The sequence below is a fragment of the Equus asinus genome, chromosome 8 (assembly GCF_041296235.1).
Source record: "Equus asinus isolate D_3611 breed Donkey chromosome 8, EquAss-T2T_v2, whole genome shotgun sequence".
Classification (NCBI taxonomy): Eukaryota; Metazoa; Chordata; class Mammalia; order Perissodactyla; family Equidae; genus Equus; species Equus asinus.
The window spans coordinates 73,856,658-73,875,149 of NC_091797.1; the positions used below are offsets into that span (position 1 = coordinate 73,856,658).

Below are 18,492 nucleotides of genomic sequence, written 5' to 3' on the forward strand. Positions count from 1 at the left end.
GTTGATGACTTTCTCTCCTGGGCCATCAGGAAAATGTCATTTATGTATCTAGGCGGGGAGGCGGGGGTGGGGGCAAAGGTCACTTCATGTGCAGAAGACACAAATCAACCACCAATTCAGCACGGAATCACAAAGCTGCACGGGGTCCACAGTCTCCTCCTGGAGATGAAGACCCTGAGGCCAGCGAGGTGATGTAACTGCTCAAGGTGACACACTGCTTTTGGGGTTCCGCATAGGGCTGGGCTGCTGGAGGGCTCCCCAACGCAGCCCTGAGAGGCACCAGGCAGCCTGTTTTGCAAGCCACAGAGCAGGACTTATTCTTGACCTTCTCTTCCTCACCGGAATTGGTACCTGCAGCCCAAGCCTGCCTTCCAAGCCCCAGACACACAGGTCCAACTGCACCCTTGACGTCGCTGGTGAATGGCTCAAGAGCAGGGGCAGAAGTGCCAGCTTCCCAACTCTAAGAGCAAACCTCCACGTTGTTTGAGACAAATTATCATCACCGCGCCCCCCAAAAGGCATGGATATGAACTCGCTCCCACAAGGAGAAGGAATAGATGAACTTAGTTCACGATAGAATGAAATCAAAGGCCAAAAAAAAACAACTAACAGGATCCTTAAACCGGCCCTGCGCCCCTGTCACAGACATGGCTCCTCGCCATTTCCACTTCACAATGTCACAGATGACTTTAGGAATCTGTAAGTAGAATTACCCAAGGCCACGAATGGGGAGATGGGCTGAACTCACAGTGACATGGTGCACCAAGCAATGAACGGGGTGCTGGAGTGTCACTGAGGCAGGCTGAGGTCAGCCCGGAGCCCCTTCCCACCGTGTCAGAACTCAGCAGTCCAAGTCCTCTGCCCTTCAGGGAAAAGGGAGAAGAAAGACGACAAACTGAGTGCATCAGCTGGCTTTCAGGGTGCATTTGAGGGACATAAATCCGCATTATCATGCCCAGGATTGTAAAGAGAGCAATCAGAACAAGGTTTTCAATTAGAGCAGAAAATAGAATGGAGGAACGTGTGCTTATTTTAATATACTGTGATGCTGACACAATGCCAAGCTACTGCCCTTCCCTCAGGTTCTTAGAAGGGAGTGGACGCCCCATTATAGGGCAACCCCTGCCTTCCCACCAGAGCACTGCACTGGCGGACATGCAATCAGACCCCTAACCACCCTGGACTCACTGGCAACATGCAGACCTGAACGTTTGTGTCCCCCTAAAATTCCTGTATTGAAACCCTAATCCCCAATGTGATGGTATTTAGAGATGGCGCCTTTGGAAGGTAATGAGGTCTTGAGGGTGGAGGCCTCATTATGGGATCAGGACTCTCAGAAGAAGAGACACACAGAGACAGCCTGCTCCCTCCCTCTACTCTCCTCCATGTGAGGACACAAGCAGAAGACAGCTGTCTCTGAACCAGGAGGAGGGCCCTCACCAGACACCCACACCCTGACCCCGACTTCCCAGCCTCCAGAACCATGAGAAATAAATGTTTGTTGTTTGTAGATTCCTCATTCTTTGTGGATTTCTTATCTGCAAATTTGCCTAGCTGCTAACATTGCTTGGAGCACTTTGATGCAGAGCAGTGAAAACGCTGAGTCCTCCGCCCCATGTGCACTTTCCAGGCTGAGGTCGAACAGGACGACTCTGCCATCTTGTCTCAGTTCTCCTCCAGGGATGACCAGAGGATGGGGGTGGGCGCTGCTCTGGGCCAGCTGCACAGGGACTGAACACCTCCTCTGGCACCCGGTAGTGGGGCGGCCTCAGGAAAGTCACTTAACACTTCTGAACCGCATTTTATACTTTGTAAAATAAAGAGAATATTTAAGAGTATAATCCACGTGAGGTGTGTGTGTGTATATTTCCCCTAGAAGCAATGGTTCAGGGTTTGTAATCCAGTGTTCACACCAACTTTATTACTACCACCAGTGAGGAGAATAGTCTACAGTAAACATCTCATATTCGAACAGGACTCACTGCCTGCAACGCTCTTCCTCCCCTCTCGATGCGTCAGTGCCCACAATGACTCTGTGCGGCTGGCATCAGGACCCTCAGTTTACCTGCACTGAATCCAGCATAGAAAACGGAACGCCACCCGCCCAGGGCTTCGGGTGAATGTGCTCACTCCTGGCCAGCGCTCTTTCCTCTGCCTGCTCACGTCAGGTCTCTCCGGGGTCTTCCCGTGGCACACCAGATAAAATCCAACCCCTGATTACAACTTACAAGGCCCAATGACCTGGACCTGCCTCCTTCTCCAGCCTCGCCCGACACACCCCTCCCCACCCCCAACACAGGCTCCCTCCTCGTGGGTCTGCCTTCTCTCCCTGAACTCTCCTGAGCTCACCCTCATCCGAAAGCCTTTCCGTGACCTTCCCTTGACAGAGGTCTGCTTGTCATTCAGGTCTGAGGAGACATAAGTGGCTGCCTACTGCCCATCTAATCGCACACCAGCACCTCTGCCCCGACACACACATATACCTTCTTCTTCTCTAATATTATGAAAATTTTACTCAGAAAACTCACTGCCCTCCATCCACCATGGGCCCAGCAGAGCCAGTCATTCTCACCCCATTATCCTTGCCAGTGATTGGCTTAGGGAAGGGCCTGTGACCCGATTCTGGCCAATGAGGTGTGAGATGTCTGCTGGGGATTCTGGGAAGGGTCTCCTTGCTCTGAGATCCACAGGAAGCTGTGCCTCCTTCTCCCACTGGATGATGTCACAGCAGAGATGACAACAGGGACTGCCACGGTGACCTCAGAGCCTGGAGAGGGCTGGCCGAGGACCAGGCTGACACTGAGACCATGGAAGGACAGAAAGACAGAAGGAACCAGGTCCTCTGTAACCTGGATGGACCAGTGGACCCGCCTACCTGGAACCAGCCAACTTTGTGACTTCCTACCAGGTGATTTTCTTTGATGTTGTTAAAGCCATTTTGGCCCATGGTTTTTTGTTCCTTGCCACCAAAAGCATCATAAGTTACACAGGATCTCAGCTCAAACTCCACAGAAGGCATTCCATGAGTCATTTCTAATTTAAACTTGGCACCCCCCACACGTGGTCACTCTCCATCTATGTTACACAATTTTCCTCTAATTTACTGTGCACACAACTATGTAGATTACATTTACAATATTGCTATATCACCTAAGTATTTTACTTAGTGTAATCACATTGCTTATGTCACGTGGCTCACACTATATGAATCACACTGGATGGCTCTATGTTACGCTATAGAATTTGCCTTTCAATATTTATCACTCTCTAAATGCTGCCGGTTGCTTACTTGTTTCTTATCTCTGTTCTCCACCTGAAGGTGATCTGCTCGAGAACATGGACCTGCCCCCTCTTAACCACTGTGTCTCCACTTCTTGCACATAGAAGGTGTTCAGTAAAGAGATGCTCAGTGGAAATCTGTCACCACCATTTTCTCTGGGTCCCATTCATTTCAGTGCCCCATGAGTGGCACGTGTCTGGGTAAGAAGGGGGAGGAGGTGCCTTAGAAAAGGTTATCATGTTCATGGCACTCAGAAAAAAGTTCATTTAATATAGCACGACAGGAGACACACCAGTAGAAGAAACAGAGACCAATTGCTAAGGAATGTTGAGGTAAAAAACTGATAAATTTGGATTCCCAGTGTGAAGGTGGCCTTATGGCTGGGAATTGAGATCTCTGTGTCATGTGACACAGTGAGAGCATGTGTGCTGGGAGGGGACAGGAAGACACTGTGAGGTAAAGATCAGAGTCGGATTCCCTCCACTCATTTAAATGACACCTTTGGCTCTCTGAGACCTGAAAGGAACATGGAAAACCAAATTCTGATCCTAATGTTAGAAGAGCTGAGGACAGGGATGCAGAGATTGGAAACAGACGGTTTGCGCCATGTGGATCAGTGAGCACGTGCAAAATGGCTTGTAAACATCATCCTGGGGAAGCTGCCCTCAGGGGTTAATACCTTTACTGTCAAACTACCCTGTTACTCTCTACATCACTTGAGAGTAACAGGCAAACAGAGCTCTCCAGATGTAAGCATGTTTCCTCTGGGGATCCTGTAAGATATACTGTATCGTTTACTTCATTTTCTATTTAGAAAAGAAGCAAGAATTCTGTCTGTGTATCAGCCACACTCTGAGCCTGCCACACTGGTGATGCACCTGTCTGCACTGATGGGAAGCTGACTGTGCATTACCAGGCTCCCCTCACGGGAGCCCACCTCAACCCTGAGAAATGTGCTAGAAAGAAAAAAAAGCTCCACAACCGGATAGTATGCGTCTCACAAATGCACAAAAAATGCTGAAATTCCGTATTAAGATAGGCAACAAAAAACTAAGTAAAGAAAAAAACCTCTGATGTTCAATTGTTACCTGAATTAAACATTTCGTATTTATTATCAAGTTTAGCAAAGTGTGCTGTGTCTGAGGAGCAGCTAGTACTCAAAAAGTATTTATTTTACCTTGAGTTTTTACACTTCCAAGAAACACAAAAAGGAATAATAATAGCTATCGTGTGCTGAGTGCTTACTATGCACCAGGCATTGTTTTTCAAACTTTACATAGAATTATACCGAATAAGCCCTCCAAGTACTCTGCACGTTAGGCGTTTTGTCCCTCGATCATGAATGGGGAAACTGAGGCCCGGGAGAGGCTGCTCGTTGGATGGCAGGTGGTGAAGGGCCAAGGAGGGATGCGCAGGCAGGCGCCCTGCACCCGGCGGCTCCTCGGCGCCGTGCCTTACCACCTCAGAGCAGCCCACGGGGGAGAAGACTCGGTCCAGCCCCCAGAGGGCCTGACTGGGGAAGGCGAGCCCTAAATACACCTGCTGGGACTTTCTGTCCCCCTTATTGAGGTATAGTTTGTGTTCAATGCACCATATTTGTTTGAAGGTTACGCTTAAAGGGTTTGACATACTCCTGTGAAACCACTGCCACAGGGCAGGGAGAGGGGGACAGGAGTACCAGCTGGGTGCCTCAGACTGAGGTCCAGAGGCCTGGGTCCTCCTCCAAGTTCTTCCCCTCATCACATCTGAATAAGTCACTCCCCCATCTCCAGGGCTCAGATTCCACATCTGCAAACCCAGGGGCAGCTCAACTTTCCAGCTCTGACATTCACCTGATCTATCATTTCCCGGATTTAGAGACCAAGCTCAGGGTCCAAGGGTATCCTGACATAATATAACTTGTCTCTGTCTCAGATCCCTCATCTGCAAAATAAGAGTAAATCATACTTCACTTAACAAGTATTTATTTAATGTCAACTAAGACCCAGGAACTGTCCTAGGTGCTGGGGATAGAGCGATGGACAACACAGCCCTGCTCTTACGGAGCTGACGGTCCTAAGGAGGAGACAGAGAAAGTAAACAATCACATAGACAACATAACGTCAGGTAGTGAGACGGGAGGGAAAGAAAAATAGAGCGAGGTACGAGAATAGACAGTGTTAGAATGGGCAGCGAAGGGCTCTCCAGACAGGTGGTGTGTGAGCAGAGACCTAACTGAAGCAAGGAAGTGAGTCACAAGGACACGCAGAAGAGCACTGAAAGCAGAGGAAAGAGGACATGCATAGGCCCTGAGACAGGAATGGTCCTGCCATGTTCAAGGATCAGAAAGAGGGCAAGTGGCCAAAAGTAGCCAAGGGCTTGGATTTTACTCCATGAGTAAGTCTAATGAGAAGCTGGGGGGAGTTTGGAGCAAGGAAGTAGCCTAACGGGACAATATGACAGGATACCTCTGGCAGGAATGGAAAAAGGGGAGATCATTTAGGGGCCTGCTGAGCCCATCCAGTGGAAACGTGAAAGTGGTTCCTATGAGGGTGGTAGTGATGGAGATAAGGGGAAGCGATCAGATTCAGGAAGCATTCTGAAGGCAGCCTGGACCAGATTTGCCATGGGAATGGATGTTGGAGGTGAGAGAGAGGAAGAAGTCATGGATGCTTCAGGGTTGTTAGCCTGAGCAACCAGAAGGATGGCGTTGCCATCCCTGAGATAAGGAGAGGCAGATTTGGAGAAGAGAGAAAGAATCCAGAGTTCAATTTCACAAATGTTAAATTTGAAATGCTTATTAGACATCCGAATGACAATGTGAAGTAAGAAGCTGGAAACACAAGTCTAGTATTCATGGAGAGAAGTTCAAGCAGAAGGAAGAAGTTTGGGTTATGCCAGCATACACAGTATTTAAAGCTGGGAGACCAAATAATACCCCACGTGTAAGCCTGGAGCATGCCAACACTTAGAGTCTCACAGAAAAGGACCCAGTAAAGGACACCAAAAACATGGGAAAAGTTTGTTAAAAACGAAAGCCACAAGAGAGAACGCTATCTCAAAAGATAGATGATGAAGGTACTTCAGGAAGAGGGTGTGATTGAGTATCAGTGCTGCTCGGAAGTCAAGTACGGTGTGGACCGAAAGCTGACTGCTGGAACTGGCCATGTGCAAGGTCCTGGAGACCTTGACGAAGGGGCTTCGGTGGAGCCGAAGAGGCAAACAGCTGATGCGAGTGAGTTCGAGAGAGAATGGGATGTGTGTGGAGGGCGTAATACAGAAAGCTTCTTCAAGGAGGTTTGCCATAACGGGGAGCAGAGAGATGCGACAACGGATGATCTAAGGGTTAAGTCTAAGTCTAAATGCCAAACTCATCAAATGCCTACTATGAGTTCAGATACTGAGGTCAGAGAAGAAATTAGTGGCCTGCCCACTTGGAGCTTACGGCTGAAAACAACAAAATAAAATCAACAATACTGTCTTCCATCACCCCTGACCAAATGCCTCTCGTGTAACAAATAAGTAAAATAGCAAAGAAAACAAGCCATGTCTACAGAGGCTTTTCAATCTGGTTACCAAACTGGGAAACAGGAAAAAATCAACATATACAGACGTGCAAATTCATACATTGCAAACTGGTGGCAACATAGAGGGGAAGCTTTCTCAGAAGAAAAAAATGAGAAATCAAGGCAGTTTTCCAGGCCCAAAGGTGAAGATGAGTGAGGAATTCTCTTACATCGTTATGACTTCCTCTCCCCTCTGCCCAACCGCATGGTGGATGGACGGGGGGTGGGGTGGGGAAAGGAGGAACAGTGCGCATCTTTAAAGATGAAACCTAACAGGTACTTTACAATGTATCAGACACTATCGCATCTGACATTCTCAGTTGCCCCGTGCGGTCGATTTCAATATTGTACCCAATACCGCACCTCACCCTGTGTCATGTGACTTTGCTGTACCTCCCACTGGTGGGAAAATGTACTCTCTTATCTCAATAATATTGGGTTTGGGTAAATGAGTTACTTTGTCCAGTGGAATTTTAGCCAAAATATCACAATAAAACACTTAAAACAGTTAAAGGATTGGGTCTGCCCTCTTGGTGTTTGCCACCTAGATGAGCTGAACTCCAGCTGACCTGAAGACCTGTGAGCAATGAAAAAATGCTCAAGGTGTCATGTGACTAAGATACAGGGGCTGTTTGTTAGGTAGGAGTAACTAACTGATGCACTCCGTGACAGTGTGTCTCCGAGTGTTTTAATTCACAATGCACGGTAGAAAATACATCTTACACTAAGACCAGTAGACAAAAGGTATGCACATAGATAGAGACTAAAGTTTCATGAAAAAATACTTCGCCTCACAACCTGTAAGTCATTCTAAATTTTCTATTCTCTTTTATTCCATTTTGTTCTATTCCACTCTACTCCACTCTATGCCATTTCTTTCCATCACTTTTTATAAAATGCTGGTGAGATCTCATAAAAGTTGGCCCTTAATCAGAAAAGCCCTGCACTTGAGCATTGTAGGAAAACTTCCCCACGATTATTCTTCATCCCATTTATTCTTTAGCCCATTTTACAGATGAGGAGACTAAGGCTCCGTCAGGTCACCTAGTTAGTAATGGAGAGCCAGCGTGCCAAACCGTGTGACCTCTGACCCCCCTCTATGTTCAGTTCGTTTTCAGTTTTCACTTAAAGTATTCTTAAAATAAGAGGCCTGGGTTATTCTCTGCTTTGATAAAATCAGAGACCAAATCAAGTCAGCCAGGCTCGAGGTTCAGTTCAGACACGGAGAGAGGAACCTTTCTCCCACCTGTATTCAACCACACATTAAAACCTTGTCTTACGCCCATCAGAGAAGTGCGGTTGCAGGCAACAGACTGACCTGGGATCTGGAGGAAGACGTGGGCCTGCAGGAGAAATGGAGCATTTGCTTCCCTGGGGCGGACACTGTGGAGGCCATACCAGCTGGTAAAAATGATTCAAGTGAGCAACTTTGCTGACTTGCTGAAGGCCAAGTATGGGCTAGTGTGAGAGTGTGAAGCCCCGAGGGCCTGTAAATATGGGGAGCTCGTACCCCCTGGCAAGCTCCCCCCAGGCACTCAGAGGGAAGATCCAGGAGATTCCTGAGACAGCTCCCCTGGGGGTCAGGCTCAGAGGGGAACAGCAGCCGCCGCCGAAACTGCGTAGTTCCATATCCTCTATCTCCCCTACAGGGCGAGTCTTCATCCACAGGCAGAAGTCTAATAAAATGCCACTTAGGGCTCTCGTGGGACTCCACTGCATCTAAAGGAATCAGTTTGAGTTAAATATAAGCTACTTCATTAAACAGAGTCCTGCATTACTCTGGCAAACAGCCATGTGCTCATGGTAACGAAATTCCCTCATGTTAAAATGCACACAAGTCTCTTGGACACAGCAGTGCACCTGCCCCCAGTGGGTCCCCAGATGAGGCTAGGCTTTCATTGGACAGACGCATCTACCTCTGATCATTGCCCACCCCTTCCCTTCGATAAGTAAGCATTAACAGACCACCTTGATCCCTTTTTTTCCCTAGAACATTTCTGAACTATGCTTAATAATACCTGGTGACCATGAGCAAGTAGCATAATCTGAGTCTTAGGGAAACCGGGGGCTAACTTGTTTTAACTATACTCAGTTAGCTCTGTTTGAAAAAGTACTTAGATGATGCATTACTAAAGTCCCTCTAGAGATAACACCTCTGACCCTTGGGTCACCATGGTAACGGGTGGGGTGCTCAAGTTTTTCAGGAATTGAGAGTCCACTCCTTGTCCAGTTCAGGCCAGTTGAGACCATCACCTCATCAACTGAGCCTGTGCAGGTGACCGACAAATGACCCTTTGATGTCAGGGAGCTAAAACCTCCACTCTCAGATCATGGGAATGCTGTCATTTTGTGAACACACATCCCGTGAAGAGCCATGAAGTTGGACTACGCTTGCGCAGACCATCAATTCCCTCACCTCTCCTCACCTCCAATCATCTATGCCCACATTTCAGACCACTTTCCCCTACCCCATAGATATCCCCGAGTCCCCATTTTCGGGGAGGTGGATCTGAGATTGATTCTCCCGCCTCCTCATTGGCTGCCTTGTGATGAAACTCTTTCTCTTTGCAAACTCGTCATCTCAGTGACTGGCGTCATCATGCAGCAGGCAAAACGAGCCTGGCTCAGTAACATCAGCTCCTTCATCTGCAATGTCTTTTGGACTTCACCTGGCACAAATACAGTATTTGCATGTAAAATATATCTTTCTTTTCTCAATGACCCATGCAAAAGGCAGTTCAGTTCTAAAGTTAACTGAAACAAAATTGTACCCAACCAGTATTACACAAGAAAATCTCCATTTTCATGCATAAGGCACAATACTTATGATTTTTAATATAAAAAATATGTACAATAATGTGGATGCATATGATGAATATATACGTAATTACACATAGCATACAACTGCGGAGATGGGTGGTATTCGGAAATTATTGAATTATTTCTCTCTGCTTGGAACACTCAGCAATTTACAGGACTCCAGTTTGTTGGTTCCTCCTGTTGGCTGTCGTCACCTACAACTTCTCTAAAAATATCCACCCATTTCTCTAACATTTCATTAGTCAAGGGTTTCTCTGTGGCCTCAATACATCCTTCAATGTCTTCCTGAAGAGAGGAGGTCAATGACACCATCACCACCCACTTGCCTGGCCACCAGAAGAATGCACCACACGGCACACCACACGGCTTTGACAATGGTGGGCCAACATTACCACGGGCAGACATTGCCCCCAGGGGCTGTGCCAGTAGCTCCTGGCTTATGTTTTACCAGATTAAAAGATGCGTAATTTCTACTGTATATACATATACATATATGTATGTATGTAAATGTGAGTACACAATGTCACTTTTGGCCGGATGCACACAACTGAATTCTCAAGAGTTAAATATTCACGTGATCCAGCTCCAGGTCCTTTGGGCCCCCAGCGTGATCATGACCACAAACGCAGACACCAGAACGGAAGTCAATGTTTGGGTCCACTGCCAATGGGACAAGCTGCTGAATATTCTTTAGACTACTATAAAAAATGAATATGAAAAGTCAAATAATTCTCACAGAGAGCTCTAGAAGAGCAAGACCATGGACCCTGGCTTGAGGAAACTCTGTCCACCTTTACATCTTTATTCACTAAGAGTTACTAGATTATCACTGACTCTGCCAATCCTAGATCCTAAAGGCGAGCCTTTTGAGGACAGGCATGTTGCCTTATTTGGTTTTCTGCAGCCCACAGTCATGGCATGGGGCCTGGAACATTGTAGATATATAAGAACCGTGCGGAGTAAATGAGAGATCAGTGGTCCGCTCAGGATTGACAACCAGTAACTGGCAGGTCTTCTGAGCCCCCCCACCCATCCACCCACATGCCGCTCACCAGCACTGAGAGTCATTCGGAGCCCCCCACTCTCAGGAGACTCCCTAAGTCAGCCTTTCAGGGTCTGATCATGATGCTTTGCACTCAGCTTCATTTATTTTTATCACTTCCTTTTCATGCAGGTCAGCCTGGCTTCCATGGTTGGGCCATGTCTGGGACGTGCCATTTCTTCATCTCTCCAGGGCAGTTTGCCCAGCGTCCAGCCCGTAGCTGACTGAGTGTCCAGGCCCCCCAGCAAGTGCAGACCTCGGGGCCACTGGGGGCCGAATGGAGACCACTGAGCTTCATCGTCTTCTCATCGCATCCTCAACACACACCTTCGTTATAGAATCTTAGAATCTTGGTGCTGAAAGGCACCCCAGAGATTGTCTGCTCTGGGCCCCGCCCTGGAGAGAGGCAGCCCAGGAGGACGAGTCCCCATCTTGAGGGCACAGACAGTTCCCATGAGTCTCAGGCCCAGCTCGGGGCCAGTAAAGACATGTGGCTCTGGGCAGGACTCAGGACACAAAGCGAATCCAAGAGTCCCTGCCCTTGAGGAGGCCTGACTGAGTGGAGGAGCCAGACCCACGTACAAAATCCTGTCACGTGCGGCGATCGGTAGCACAGTAAGATTTGCATGGTGCTTACAAGATGGTCAGGCCTCACTGGCTGCCTTCAGTCCACCGGAAGGACAAGGAGGGGCTGCCGTTCATGTGCATTTGAGAAGCCCAGGACAGCTCCTTCACACAGGACGCCCGGCCACGCCTCTCCCATACGACTTCGTCTCCCCGGTCATGCGATGGCTCTGGAGCCAAGCACAGACAATGTCTGCATTCTGCTTGTTGGGCCACCTCTACAGAGACATAAGAAAATTCTGGTCCTCTCCCACTAGGAGAGAACTCTCTGTCCAAATCGCACTCAACAAAGTCCGAGTCTACCTTACAGAGAAGTGCTTCCAAAATTTTGTCCCTTATCAAAACTACACCAGCAAATTAGTCCCCAGACTATGGTTTGTTGTAAAGTTTAGCATACGCTTATCTGTGGAACGTTTTCATTTTAGCATTTTATTCCTTGACAGTGGGAGATTTTAAAAGCACCACCAATGCTTGTTAGCTTCGGAAAAGATCCAAGCATTCCACATTCATCCAACGATGCCCCAGAAGGGATTAGGAGCTGTTTATCTGGTGAAAGCCCGGCATATGGCGCCACCCTGCACCAGCTCTGACTGCGACCCTGGACCCGTTGGAGAGAAGCGCTCTTAATTAGGTTTCATCGGCGCAGATGCTGGAGCCAAAGCTGAGGTGTTTGAGGTTTGCACATAAATTAGTTACATAAAAGAAAAGCATTTTGGCAGGATAAGCATATTCTCAGGGGAAAGAGAGACCTTCAGGGTTCGTGTTTTCCAAACTTATTTTGAAAGTACTTATGAAATTTCTGTGAGAAAAGAAACTTTTTGATAAAAGAATGCTGTGAATTGTGAACTCAAGGTATGAAAATCAGCAGCTGAGAGTTTTTATCTCTGAGACTCCAGGCAAAGGGAAAAAGTAAATAGAAATCATGGCCCCACTACCAACTGCTCCAAAATCAGTAGAAAAGACGCACATCGAAAGGCTCAAGCTGAAAAGACCTGGCAGAGGCAAGATTTGCTCACTGTGGCCAAGAAAGGGCTGGACATCCAGGCCTGCACTCTAGTGAGGATTTCCAGGCTGAAACCAGCAAATCAGAGCCTAGCCAGCCCAAGCGAGCCACACAGGAAGGCTTGACGCAGGCGCCGTGCCTCTGCAGCCCGGAGTCACCCGGATGCGCCACCTTGATCAGCTTTGAGTCCTTGCCAGTACAGCATGGGCGAATTGGAATCCCAGATATAAAAATTCTGGTCTGAACAGCCTGAGAAGTAGCGCCCTTGGTAAAATTTGGGTGATTCTTACAGCAAATGACTCTGCTTTGTGAAAACCTCTACTTAGTTAGCAATAAGTTAAAATAATCACATCTAATATTATTTTCTAATATTTCTCACCTAGTGCAGCTAACATCTAATATATTTATGATAGAATTCAGTTTACCTGTATAATTAACCCAAATTTTTTTTCAGCAAGATTGACCTGAGACAGAGCTTCACAAGGTGAAAGTTGACCCAACAGCCAAATCCCTGCTGGACCAAGGGGGCGACATAATGGAGGACGGTGGGTCTGCTGTAAATGACAGAGAAGTTGGGGACTGTGGCAAACTCGACGGGGCCACCCAAACCCCACTCAAAGGGGACAGCTGCTACTCACTGAGCCCACCGTTGCCACATGGGGAAGCTGGGGCTGTGTTCAGAGATCTTATGACTTTGCAAGAGAAACGGGAAATCCAGAATTTTGGTGGAATCAACTAATTTTTGAATGGCATCTAAGTGTATATATTTTAAGGTACATTTCTGGCCAAACAGAGCATGTCTTGGAGGCTGTATTTGCCTCAAGGCCTGTCATTTTATGACCTCTGGCCTAAGGACATCCTGATATATATGACATGATCCCAGTGTAATGGAATAGAAGTGGTTCATTTTGGGGGTTTTTTCCCCTCCAATGTATCAGACTTCGAGGTCTGCATCGTGGCCTCATTAGCATCATGCTATTCAATCCTTATTAAAACTTTTGCTAGTTCCTCACAGACTCTCCCAGAAATGGGAAATCGGTTCGTCTCCCTTGCCAGCACAAATCAATTCACAGTGGCTGCTCAGGGGAGCTCTGCTGGAGATGGAATCTGGGCTCTGGCAAGAGTGCTGGGATTGATGAGTGATGTCTACATGGGCATAGGCTGGGGAGCAGTGTCCTATCACAGGTTTTATTTATTGCATATTACTTACATCAGATTTATGAAACCAAAATTCTTTGGCCCAATGTGCTTGACCAAAGTCCCTCTGTTCCAACAAGAGCCATGGGGCAAGCACTGGAATTAGAGTGGGAAAATCCTCCAAGATTCTCAGTATTGTTTTGTCATCAAGGAGGCTGTCAAGAAGGACACACAGAAAGCCACTGGCCCCACGAGTGGCCTCCAGACACACAGATGGCTCCCAGCACGAGGCCGTCTACTGCCCTTTGTACAACTGTGCGCAAATGAAACGAAGTCAGAGTGTAACCCAAATATTTGTTAAATGTTAGACACAAAGGATGTCAGGAACTCACTGATTACTCACCTCTCTGAGCACAAACCTTGGGGTGAGCTACAGTTGAAACCCTTGATGATGGAAAGTGTTCAGTTGTCCGGAGCATTAAAAGACAACTTTATTAAATGGGCAACCGCTTGGGTCTGAGGACTTTAATTTTTAAAAAGAGCGTCTTAAACCAGGCTTTAGAAGTGGTCAAAAAACATAAGAAGCATTTTGGAGCAGAGCTCTTCAGGAAGGTTAACTCAGCACCACAGGGAGGAATGGAAGTCAGAAGAAATGCTGTGAAATCTGGGCTTTTCTTGGAGCATTTAAAGTTAAACTTTAAATGCTTCAATGGCAAATTAATCCAAGAGTAATTTAGAAGATGTAATCAGTAGAGAAGGAATACATGGAGTATATGAATATAAATGATCTTTTGCTGCTGGAAGCCCATCCCTCTTGAAATTGGATTGAAAGAGAGAAGAGGCTGTTTGATTAAGAAGCGACTGGGTAGCGCACGCCGTCCACTCCCTGAGAACTCTCGTTCCACTGCCTTCAGCTGAGACGGGATTTACATTTCCACCACCTGCAAAAGGCAGCGTTACTTTCTGCAAGTCTGTATCTGCCCAGCGATGTACATCAACAAAGCGCTCGTAAATTGCTCATGCTAAATTCCCCGCATATTTGGGGGAAACGTGTGAGGCTCTGAGAAGACGTCTCTCGTCTCTGCCCATCACGTCTGTGCTGTATGATCAACTCGTGGCTGGAAAAGGAGCTCCAGCTCTTCTTTAGGGGATTTCTGTGTCCGCCAGTTCCTAACCCAAGTGTATTTCTCTCTAGACACTTGAAATGTTTAAGAGAAAGAGGGCACATTTTTATCTTTGGAAGTGTGGGGACTGGAATTGGCCACCCCAAGATATGTCTCTTTGGCGTGATGATTATTTGAGGCTAGTTACTTTGCAGACAGGAAAGAAACTGAAAAGTAGAATTTACTTACCCTTTGTAAGAGACATTTACATTGTAAAAGAACTCTCCATCTGTAAAGATATCTCTAGAAACTCTTAATCAATGGGGAGGCAAGGACTTAAATCTGCATTTGTTTATCGTGCTTGTCTGGTAACCTCCTGTGACTGACTTCCCTCCCTCTCCCAACGTTGGCATCTCCTTAAGGATTAAGCATCTTTCCTTAGGCTAGAAACTAATTGCTGCGCTCACCTGTGACCACCCAGCTCGAGACAATAGACTTGCCTCCTGCTACGCCCTCTGAGATAGCAGACCCACTACCCGCTGTGTCCATCAAGTGCTGTGCCGACAGGGCAATCTTGTGACTACTGTGGGAAGGACATTTCAATCATATGTGAAACAGCCTGTTTGGGGGTATATAACCACTCTGTGCACCCCACTTCTTCGGTGCCCTTTCTTCCTTAGTAAAGAAAGGCCCTGGGCCATGGTCCTCATAAAGCTTTGTTTAATTTTCTCTTGCTATTCTGTCTCCTGTGAATTTAATTTGTTCTCCGGCCAGACGAACCCACTTTGGATAGAGGAAATGTCTTCCTCCCCTACAGAAGATAATAATCTTAATCTCAGGATATGCTTCAAATAAATCAATTTACAGCTAATCCCAGAGGATGGGGAAAAGCCTGCCCCTGAAATGGCAGTCTAACCACTCCATGGGGCTCTGTTCACTATGAAATTGGGGCGCTCTCTGTAAAGCAGTGGCCGAGAGAGACAAGCTGCCTGGGGTCAAACCCGAGCCCCGACACTCACCAGCTGGGTGACCTTTATTTAGGTGCCGTGTGTATCAGTTTACTTATCTGTAAAATGTGGATTTTAACAGTCAGGCCTCGAGGGGTTATTCTGAGTATTTGGTGAATTGACACACACGAGGAGCTCAATAAATGCTAGTTATCACATACCGAGTGAGGTTCTGAGGCCCATTTTGAAAAGCAAGTTTCCCAAGATCCCCCAGGGAGTGAGGGCTGAGGCAGGATTAGAACCCACATCTACCAGACTCCAGAGCCTGCCCCTCCTCCATGAGCAGGGGCATTATCTTCTGGTACCAATAAGCCCCCCTAGAGACTACCTTCAGTGTCTGTTCACAGAGCTTGTGGAGCACCTGCTCAGAGCTGGGTGACAGAGATGCACTGTGAGCAAAATGGACACGGTCCCGCCCCATCATGGAGCTGCCAGTTTAAAGACAAAGATGGATCAACAAACCAATAAGCCAACACATTATAACACCCGCAACCCCCCCTCCAATGGCAATGAACCAGTGCCCTGAATAGCACTTGCTCAATAAATGCACGTGGGAGACAACCGAGTAGGAAGAAGTGGACCCAAGCACAGACTGATCCATGCTGGGTTCATGCACTTTCCTTCTGGCTGTGAGGGGTCATCCATTCATTCTTCCAGCTGACATTTGCCAGAAGGTTGAGCTGCCAGACTCCGTGGGAGGGCTGGAGCTGGGAGATGGCCCTTAGACTTGGCTGCTGCCCCCAGGGAGCCCATTTTTTTCTCCAAATGACCATCACAAAGACATCTATTCTTCATGCTCTTGCTCTTAAATACTGAAGAAGGTGCAAATTCAGCTGCAACGAAAACATGTAAACTAGCAACTCACTTTGGTGCAAACGAGAAGACATAAATCTGAAATGCAAGCTCACCTGCTGCCCCACACCCCTAAGAAGGGCCTCAGGAACAGGCGTTGTCCCTACCGTGTGGTGCAAAGTCGGTCAACCTTCAGACTAACCATTAAATGCTCTGAGAGAGGCCTGACCCTCTAAGGAGTGCATTCTCCCGACGGGGCGACACCAGACGCGCCACAGAGACTCAAGCCTTTCTTCTCCTCTCCCCAACCAACATGAGGCTCCAGGAAGTCACAGCACATGGAGCTTTGCTACTTTTTGATATTATTTTTAAAGGTTTTTGAAGCTTATGCATTCAACAAATATTTGCTGAGGGTCCACTGCATGCCAGGGGCTGTTCTAGGTGGGAGGGAGTCAGCCCCAAACAAAATAGATGAAACCCCCTGCCCTCCCGAGGGGCCAGGCTAGAAGGTTTTCAACAGGCACGTCTGATGTTCAGGTGCCCGTCATCTAGGCACTGTCCCCAGTTCGGCACCCGACCTCTGGTTTTTTCCTCTTTGGACCTACGCAGCTACCTTTCTGGCAGAAACTGACAAGCTGAACCTAAACTTCACATGGAAAGTCAAGGGACCCAGAATTGTCAAAACAAGCATGAAAAAGAATAACACAGTTTGAGGATTCACACATCCCTCTTACAGAACTTACTACAAAGTTATGGTAGTCAAGAGAATGTGGTACTGTCTTAAGAGACGTGGAGATCATTGGAATAGAATCAAGAGTGCCTAAATAAACCCTCATCTTTATGGTCGATTGATTTTCGGAAAGGATGCCAAGACAATTTAATGGGGAAAGAAGAGTCCAACAAAGGGTGCTGGGACAACGGGACAGCCATGTGCAAAACAGATGAATTTAGATGCTTGTCTCACACCACACACGAAAATTAGCTCAAAATGGATCATAGACCTAAATGTAAGAGCTAAACTATAAAACTTTTAGAAGGAAATATATGAGAAAATTATTGTGATCTCAGGCTAGGCAATTATTTCTCGGATACAAGAGCACAAGCATAATCTGTAACAGCAAAAAATTGATAACCTGGACCTTATCAAAATGAAGAACTTCTGCTCTTCAGAAGACCCTATAGGACATGGAAAAACCAACCACAGACTGGAAGAAAATATTTTCAAATCACATATCTGACAAAGGAATTGTAATCAGAAAATGAACTCTCAAAACTCAATAGTAAAAACCAAAACAAAACAAAAAGATTAGCAACAGATGTTAGCTCAGGTGCCAATCTTTTTTAAAAAAGCAACCCAGTAATAAAATGGGCAAAAGATCTGAACAACCATGTCACCAAAGATGTGTGGGCAGCAAATAGCACATGAAAGGATGTTCAACATCATTACTCTTCAGGGAAATGCAAATTAAAACCCAAATGGCATACCTGTCCATACCTAATAGAATGGCTAAAATACAAAAGACTGACCATACCAAGTGTTGACAAGGATATGGAGGTACTGGAACTCTCAGACCCTGATGGTGGGAATGTAAAACGGTGCAACCACTTTAGAAACCAGTTTGGCAGTTTCTTAGAAGGTTCAACATACATTTATCATCTGATTCCACTTGTCTACTATCAGAGAAATGAAAGCTTATGTCCAGACAAAAGCGTGAATGAATGTTCATAGCAGTATTAGTTGTAAGAGCCCCAAATTAGATACAACCCAAATGTCCATCAACAGATGGATAAGCTGCAGATATTCACACGACGGAATGCGGCTCAGCAGTAACAACACGGGTGAATCTCAAATTAATTATGCTGAGTGGAAGAAGCCAGACAAAAGAAGAGAACACACTTTATACGATTCCACTTACATAAAACTCTAGAAAATGAAAATGAATCATCAGTGACAGAGAGAAGATGCGTGTTTGCTGGGGGATGAGTGCAGAGGGTCAGGGACCACAAAGGGGAGATTTGGGGTCAAGGATGTGGTCACCATCTTGATTTGGTGACGCACGGTTTGGTACCTCAAATGGTACACTTTAAATATGCGTAGTTTATTGCACGTCAGTTACACCCTTACAGAGCTGTTAAAAA

The 18,492-nt window shown here is 46.8% G+C and overlaps 1 protein-coding gene across 3 annotated transcripts in view; it reads right to left on the bottom strand.

Annotated features, from left to right (window-relative positions):
• LOC106840849 (transmembrane protein 132B) overlaps positions 1–18,492 on the bottom strand; it is a 358,331-nt gene that overhangs the window by 16,781 nt on the left and 323,058 nt on the right. The gene's annotated exons all lie outside the window — the stretch shown is intronic.